The sequence below is a fragment of the Coturnix japonica genome, chromosome 4 (assembly GCF_001577835.2).
Source record: "Coturnix japonica isolate 7356 chromosome 4, Coturnix japonica 2.1, whole genome shotgun sequence".
Classification (NCBI taxonomy): domain Eukaryota; kingdom Metazoa; phylum Chordata; class Aves; order Galliformes; family Phasianidae; genus Coturnix; species Coturnix japonica.
The window spans coordinates 34,858,775-34,867,657 of record NC_029519.1 but is presented as its reverse complement, the minus strand read 5'-3'; the positions used below and the strand labels follow the sequence as shown (position 1 = coordinate 34,867,657).

At 43.3% G+C, this 8,883-nt stretch overlaps 1 long non-coding RNA gene across 1 annotated transcript in view; it reads right to left on the bottom strand.

The window, feature by feature from the left end:
• Positions 1-7,051: 7,051 nt before the first annotated feature.
• The window catches only part of LOC116653429, a 15,201-nt gene continuing 13,369 nt past the window's right edge, over positions 7,052-8,883 (bottom strand). Inside the window, exon 5 of the long non-coding RNA XR_004307247.1 lies at positions 7,052-7,776. This is a non-coding gene — a long non-coding RNA (uncharacterized LOC116653429). The remainder of the gene's footprint in view (positions 7,777-8,883) is intronic.

Sequence of the window (8,883 nt, the reverse complement as noted above, 5' to 3'; positions counted from 1 at the left end):
AACCTACTTTGATCCTAAATACTGAGTTACTCCAATAGTGAAAGTGAAGTCGTGTGCAGAACAACTGCAGAGCAGGTCCTACTGCCTGCTATAGTGAGGGCATGAACTGTTCCCCCATGAAGAAAAAATGACACAACTGGGCACAATAACCTACTCTCCTACATCCATGTGCAGGATTGAAACTCTGTGAGGCCAAAGGAACACTCTTCTGTTGTGAGGAGGCTCCCAGTAGCAAAGCAGCTTAATTTTTTCACCTTCTCAAATCTATCTGCTGCTCCATAGAGTACATCAGCCTCTCCTTTTCAAGAGATCATTTTCTTAGTCACATAACATGTTTCATATAGTTAGTAACTGTCTTATTTTCAGCTTTGCCTTAAGCTCTCAGAAAGGGCTTCTACCACCTCTCCACAAAACAACATACATTACTGAATATGACCCAAAAGCAATAGAGAAGGGACATAAATAGGAGGAAAAAATATATGATGTAGCTAGAAGGATAGGCAACTGGGAGAACATAAAGGCTGTTATTCTTCTCAAAGAAATGTTCTAAACCTTTCAGTGGTTTGCTAATAGAAGGAGGTACTAAAACTCATGAGCAGCTGACTTCAATCAAACATTAAATGTTTCAAAGGTAGAGGTGCAAGAATGAATTAATCACTCTAAGATCTTTTTCTAGTCAAGAGGAAAGAACGGGCCTGTCCAGTGGGTGATTGACCAGACCAATGTCAGACTTTCCCTTAAAATGAGCTGATTTGCCTTGGAACATGTCTCTTTCCTTCCTTTGAATCAAGAGGGAATGCAGGATCAATAGGTCAGATTCACATATACAGGCAGGGGAAAAATCAGGGCAGCTGAATCCCACCCTCACTGCTGCCTGCCACATAATCTTACTTATCTGCTCAGGTATTTCAGAGGGGCTATACTTCTCCATGTTTAATCATGAGAAGTTCAGTTCAGTCTTTAGTAACTTTACCAACCAAAATCCTTTCCTATTTCACCCACAAGACTTGTTTCTCATTAAAAAAAAAGAGTCCCTCTTCTTGTGCATCTGCTGTGCAGACTGAAGGCGTAGCAAGTGAAGCCAATGATCTGAAACAGCTGATGAATGTTTAAGGGTACCCCAGAGGCTGTTTATCCTGTGACAGGATACTGTACTTGTTGCATGTATTGATAGAAGAAGTGGAGAAGGTAGGAAGAATTTCAGGGGAGGAAAGAACGTGTTTTTACTATTCACCTCCAGCAAGAACCATTACAAACAAAACCATCAGCCGCTCAGTGAAAGCCAGTGTACCTTACTCCATAGCCTGGCTGTCAAAATATCAAACTCAGAAGCTCATGTGGCATTGGTTCACCTCCCAGATGCCTTCATGACAATAGCCAGGGTACTCCCCTCCCATTCTTACACATGGACAAAAGACACAAACAGCTTCAGGAACTCCATGTATGAGCAACCTGCACACAAAATCAGAAACTCCTTATTTTAAAGTACATGCATAATAGAGGGGAAATTTGCCATTGATTCCAATAGAAGTCAATTCTCTCCTCTCCGTGTGGGACATTGAGTGGAGCTCCAGGCACACCATTACCCAGCATAGATTTAACTTGTTTTTAGCAACATTTCTTCAACAGAATGTACACAGTGTTCTGAATTAGACACTGGGAACTAATTTCATCTAAAGCTTCAAGCTTCTTTTTAATTAATGGGTCAAGTTTATTCAGAAAGCTTGAATACCCCTAAAAGGACACTGATGCAAAAAGTTATAAACAAGACTGCCTGGTATCATGCTGACACAATTTCTCCTTGTCACATATCTTCCACACTATTTTACACTAAACTCAAGCTAACAGCTGGTCAGAATGAGTAATGCAGTTGGTGGCATGGAACCTGCAAGGATTTGCACACAGGTCCAGCCTTATACACCTGGCTGGCTTGATTCTACAGAGGGGTAATCACCCTCAGGTTTCAGAGGAATTGGTAAAAAAAGGTGCAAGTGTCAGTATAACGGGGATTTCAGAGGGACTGGCAAAGAAATAAATAGTGTTTGCAACAGTGTGTTCTTCCAAACTAAGAAAGAGAATTGTTCTTGGCTCTGAAAACAATCACGAACAAGATTAGTGGCCACAAAACTGTCATCCACATGCTTGGAACCAAGACCTTAGCTACAGCCCTGAGCTTTCTGAAATAGGTTTTAAGCCAGGGGAATGACAGGTCTACCTGAGTGGAAGAGCAGCTGCTCCCCAGGACAGGACAGGGAGAAATAGTGCTGCAGGAGCAAGACACAAACTATCTGTCCACAAAAGCTCTATTGGTGCTGCTCTCTTTCCGGCCCTGTTTATTTTCCTTCTGCTTCTGTGTACTTCTTCTCTTCAGGCTCAGATCCCAGGCAAAGTAGTGATCTCTCATCAGAGACCAGGCAGCCCCTTTCTGAAAGAGAAAACACTACCCATTTGATCCTACTTCTCTTTATAATTACAATACTTCTGGGGACAACTGTACCAACTATACCCTCAGTAAACATCATGGGTAAGCAAGAACTATTCATTACTGTAATACCTGCCAGCATACTTTTGGGTTGCTCCTTTTCATAGAGGACAGGTACAGGTATGGCAGTGCTGTATGTCAGGCAGAAGTGCTCACCAGAACAGCAGACCAGCGGGGTGTAAAACAGCTGCTGAAAGGATGAAGCGTCTCCAGGTGGTTCAGTGCACAGAGATACAGCCAATCAGTCTCTGCCCAGGGCATATCCGCAGTCCAGCAGGGTTAAAAGGGAGGCTGCCCAAATCCATCCGAGACCTGAAAATCTTGCACCACGTAAACCCTACACGCATCAGATGAAGAAGGCAGAAAGAAAGGTGCCCCCTAATGAGTTTTTTTTGCGCTTGGGTGAGCGAAAGGGCTGCTTCAGGAGGCTAATAACTGAAAACCTTCCAGGCTTTTGTCCGGAGAAATGGCAGGCACTTTCCATCCCTTTGAAAAAAAAGAAGGCCTTTCGGAGTCTTCACGAGAGATGTGGATTTTAAGGGCGACCTTAGGTCATACAGAACTAATCAAGCGAAAACAATAAGAAAATTAGACTGACAGTCAGCAAGTATCTGAGGACTTTATCAAAAAGAATTAGGAATGGACAAATTCACTGGGAGCAAAGGATCAGATCTGCAAGGTGGCATTGTGTGGCGGGATTAAATTATTTATTCATTGTTAATTTATTTATTTATGTATGTGCAAATGACCTAGCTGCTGCAGGTGCTGAGGAGTTTCTGAAAAGGCCCAGTTTTAGAGCCAAGGCTAAAATATTGGTCCATTTAACTCATTCTTTCCCTTAAGGCGATCAAACAGTGACTTTTATCTAGGAGATAGAGGAGGAAAACCATATGTGTACTGGGAATGATGCGGGGTCTGAGCAGCACTAAGTACCCAAGTATTCCAGCCTCATTCAAGAATGCTGTGCAGTTTAATGTCCAGCAAATTAGCAAATGAATGCTTATGTCAATATGTGAAAAATCCCTAGTTGGTTTAAACAGATAAAAAGCCTCTTGGGAAATGGCAGAAAATGCAGGCTTTTTCTGTCTTTTCTTAAAAGAAAGAAAGAGAAACAGTACTTGATAACTTTTCCCCAAACTTACAAATAGTTGCTGAAAACAACTGTCTGCATGGATGCTCCATCTTCTCCGTACATGAAACGTTTCCCATGCTTCTGCTGTAGAACTAGAAGAAGCTTTTGCCAGGTGCTCTTTGAATCTCACATTTGCTCTTCAGAAGAAAACAGTCACAATCTGGGACAGACGGAGAGCCTTGAGATGTCATCCTGTTGTCTCTCTCTGTAAGGTGTGCAAAGTCTAAAGCCTTGGAGTGGATCCGTCTTTCCATGTTCCCCTGAAATGATAAAGTCAGTCTTAAAGATGAAATCCATACCGACCTCTTCTTGGCCGTTCTATAATTTCAACCATTAATATGAAAGGGCAAAAATTGTCATCTCATGCTTCCCTTGACCCAGCAGAGCAAAGCCACAGTGGGGACTCTGTGTAAGACATGACCCTGGGGAAAAAAGGAACATGAGATCTCAGCATGGGGGTTGGAGGCAAGAAGTCAAATGTATCGAAAATGACAGCACCACATCAGTTAATGCCATGTGATAAGGGAGTCCTGCTGGGTTTTACGTCCTTCTGCAGAGACATACTTGAAGGCTGGCTGCAACCGGTAAGGAAGATTTCTCCCCAGATCCAGAAACAGATTGCAGGTATTTCAGTAGGACAGATCATGACAAATATCTTTCCTCAGGACAATCATCAGGAGCTACACTGAGGATAACAGAACTACCCCACAAGATGAACAGAAATCTATGCATCTTCAAACAAGACAGGCAGGTTTATGTGCAGTGCTATCTTACATACTTCAGCTTTGCTCATGTTTCTCTTCTCTTGGCCATCCTTGGGTCCCCTTCTCCAAATATGGTGCTCTTTATGCCACTTGGGAGTAAGGGGTACTAACAAGAAAAATAAAAGGTATTCTAAAGAGCAAACGTCTTTAATAATACTAAATCTAAAACACTGCCACCAATTAAAAGGTCAGGGAGAGAATTTCTCAGACTAAGACAAAAAACACAGGTTATGCAGAAAGTCTGCCTACAAACAGCTTTCCTTTCTCCCTCAAATGCTAATGCGCAAGGATGAATTTGCTTGATACAAACGCCAGCACATCACACACAAGCTGTCACTTACCTTCTGCAGCCTGCTGGGACACTCTGCAGTCAGGAGCTTACCAAGCTACGGTCTTACTACGCAGGCTGCTAGGGTGCCTTGCTGAAAAGAGAATACAAACATACCTGCTCAAGTTGGGTCAGATGAAACTGTTTCATCCGATTTGATATAGATCAGATGATCCCTTCTGCTCTATTAAAAATCTAGTCTGCCAATCTGCTAAGATAAAATCGTACAGTCCCCAGCTTTTAAAAGCTTTTGCATTTACAGACGACCACCATAACCTCTCACATAATTTCACCAATTTAAAGAAACTAAGCATTCTAATCCCTCCCCATATTTTTCTCTCTCCTTTCCCTTGGTCACGTGGGCATAAAATCTCAGCATTTTGTCCAGTTCCAGCTCAGAGAGAGTTCCAGCTCACAAGAGAAGCACTTACATGAGGTATCGCATATCATACTGTATTTCAAGTTTCAAAGACCATCCGATTCACCTGCATCATCTCTGGCTTAAACTGTCTTAGTTTAAGCACTCATCACCACTCTTGACCAAGGGATGCTCAGGAGACACTCCCCTTTGCTCTACACATATGCAATTGCCCCCTAACTGCACAGCAGCCACCCATTAACTATTTCTGGCACCTGATGGCTCAGACTGACTCATGAAGCTGCAATATAGCATATTGTAAAGACACTAGATAGGCAGATCTAAGCAATGGAATATGGACAAACTAGAGTAGGGAGACCCTGGCATATCCAGAGCTTTCCATAGCTACATAGGCAAAGGGCTAAATTCATACAATCCAACAGAAGTCTTCTGGGAATGCCAAGAATTCAACACTTAGCCTTGAAGGGAATATTGTGAGCAAATACCCTTCTTGCCAAGTCCTGTTGCATATAGTTGCAAAATACAAGATATAGAATTACCAAAGGTCTCTCAGAGCTCCTCCTGTGAAAAAGTTATTCACGAGGACAACAGGACTGAGTGGAAAGGAGAGATCTCATGCTGATCTCTAACATTCTGGATTTGTTTCAGTGCTCTGTTGTTAAACAAACAAACAATCAAAAATCCCACCTATTTTAAATATAGAAACCATATGGACCAATCCGTAGAACACTAAGCTCAGAATTCAAAAGGCTGTGCTACAGTCTCATCCTTGCCAAGGGACAAAGCATGAGTTCATGCATTGTTTCTGCCTCTGCTTTCATGCATGCGGGTCAGACACTCAAACACCTATTGCTTTGGGGTTTCTTAACATGTATCATGGCTTAACGTTGTTTTCTTTAATTCTATCATTAGTTTAAGATTTGGATGTACAGATCCACTCTGCCTAGAGCTTCTCAGCAGTCCTGGCATTTTTAAAACACAGAAAGTAAAGGACCACACCTGGATATCATACCAACCTTGAAGAAAGAGGCAAGGCTGGGCTCTCCTTTGAGCTGGAGGGAGGTGCTTCAGGGCCCAGCAAAGTCCTCTCATGAATTCAAGCTGCAACATCTACAGCCTGCATATTACAGACCCCTGGGATGTTGGCCTTTCCCATATAAAGGCATTCTGCATGAGGATAGGAGTAAAGCCAGTGCAAAACTGGTGTGATGTTTTTACGTTCAGCTGGGTGCCCAGATTTTTACAGCTCCTCAATGATTAAAAGGTATACAGTGATAAAATGAGTCAACAAAGAAAATCATGTTCTCTTAAGTATCAAATAAAAGTTTTGCCTTTTTGACATAAGACCTTCCCTAACAGATCTAGAGACTTCAACAAAGCAGAAAGATGCCTTTCTAGGAAGAAAAAGCAACAGATAAAGTGCATTTAAATGGATGGTGACTCTTGTTCTAATAGTCATCAGCATGAAGAGCAAAGGGACAAAATGTAGAAGACTGTAAAAAGAGACATGCAAAAGCAAGACATTGTGAAGAAAGGTGTTATTAAAAAATTCCTGTCAAAGCCAGACAGTTTGCACAACAAAAATGTCAATAACTGACCCAAAGACCCTTAAGAAGAGGAAGGTTGGCTTGGCTGATCACTCAGCAAGGCAAACATCAGCACTAAGCACAGTGCAGATCTGCCCTTTTGGGTCTGCTCCATGATGACAGTTGCAGCCTACTGTAGGGAACCTGCTTTATGTGTGGAAGAACTTCTTTACAGTGAGGGTGACGGAGCACTGGAACAGGCTGCCCAGGGAGGTGGTGGAGTCTCCTTCTCTGGAGATATTTAAGACCCGCCTGGATGCCTACCTGTGTGACATGGTGTAGGAAGCCTGCTTTGGCAGGGGGGTTGGATTCGATGATCTCTAGAGGTCCCTTCCAACCCCTACAATTCTGTGATTCTGCTTTAGCAGATGTTTCTTCCAGCTGCAGTGATTTTGTGTTATCATGCATTTTCAGATGTACTTTGTATTTTCCTTACCACTCAAAATGTGCAAGTGCTACTTAGTGAAACACCAACTTAATCCCCAGCTTCAAAATCTGGAGGGTCAGAACTACTACAGCATCTTCAACCAGCAGCACATTTATTCCTTGAAGCCTTACTCACATTTAGTCCTAAAAAATATTACATTTCAGGACCACGAGTTGCTCTTCAAATATTAAAACATCATAAATACCTCGTGTAGAAGGAAGGATGAATCCTGAATTCCTGGCTAACAATCACTGAGCATCTAATGAAGCGCCTAAGGGCGAGGTTCTAAATACTGCAGCCCATAGGGCACCGTGCGGCTGCAGCGGAGCCGCCGCGCCCCCTGCAGTCCCGGCGGCGCTACGGCGGGGAGCGCGGCCCCTCGTCCCGCCTGCAACAGCCGGCTTCCACTGTATAATGATAACTAAAAAAATCCAAGAGAAACTTTGCAAAACCTGAATTTGCTCTAAAACTCACGGATGAGTAAGAAGCCGAGCCGTGAGTTTGCTCGTGGTTTACCCCGAGGAAGCTGCGCTGCAAAGCATCCCCTGGTTGTCCGTCAGCCGCCTTTTCCACCTCGTCGTACAGCTGCCGCGACCGAGGTCAAGTGATATGTCACTCTGTCAGATCACACAGGGAGGCAGTGGCTCTTCCCGGATTAGGACGATTCCACAAGGCCCTCTGAAAAAGATTTGTAACAAATGTCAGCCCCAACTGTCCGCTGCTCAAAGCATATGTTTAAAGCTCTTAGACATCTCAGTCAAAAGGTATTGTAAATATAGGGACAAAGCTAGTAAATGCCTCGTTGTGGAGTTTCAATAATGGCAAACCGGGATCTGGCATGAAAAACCCACACCCCAAACAGGTTTCCTTTAGCAGGGGATCCCTGCCCAGTTTTGCAGCCATTCCGAGACAGGAAAGTATTTCATTTTTATCCTCCAGCCAAAGGGGTCGAGATGCACCAGCTGAGCACAGGCTGGTGAGCTCAGAGTACAGAGGGTACAAAATAACCTGCACGCAGCCTAAGTAAACTAAGAATCTACTGTTTTAGATGGGGGAAATGAGGGTAAAAAGGAAACAAAAACAAACAACTTCAGATGGGGCTTGTTGATAAATAATGAAATCACCCAAAGCTGCCAAATCCAGCCAAAAATTCAGCCGCCACAGAGTCAATGGGGAAATACCATTGCTCTGAAACACAACCACATCACTGGGCACTTTTCCTCTCTGCACAGTCCAACCTCCTAGCTATGCAGAAGGATATGGGCCCTCTCTTAGCTCACTTCAGCTTCACATGCATCCTTCTGAAGTCATGACAACCTGGCAACAGGAAAGAAGCAATGGCAGCTTTCAAAATGCTGCCAGAGGTGGAGGGAGAGCAAAGGAGCAGCACAGGGTGCCATCACCCTTTCCTGATGCTACTTCATCAACATCTTCCTTTAAAGCACCATTTCTCTCACAGTGCCTTCAGGTTTTGCCATTCCTTCTTTGCATAATGCCTTTCTTCATAAATGATACCAATCAGTGCTAAAAGTGGCAGAATTACACCCAAGATATTGATATAATGGCAACAAACATCCCAATGAATCACATAAAACTTGCAAGTAAAGGACTGGTTATGAGCATGACAGCACATCTGGCAGCTGTTTTAAACAACTGATAGTGTTGACAAAAAACTTCTTTCTCTTCACACATTCAGTTTATATAGCAGAAGGTGAATTTGTTATGTGCCTTGAAAATCCCCGGCAGCCATCAAATGAATATTGTATTGCCTGCTAACATCTGGGG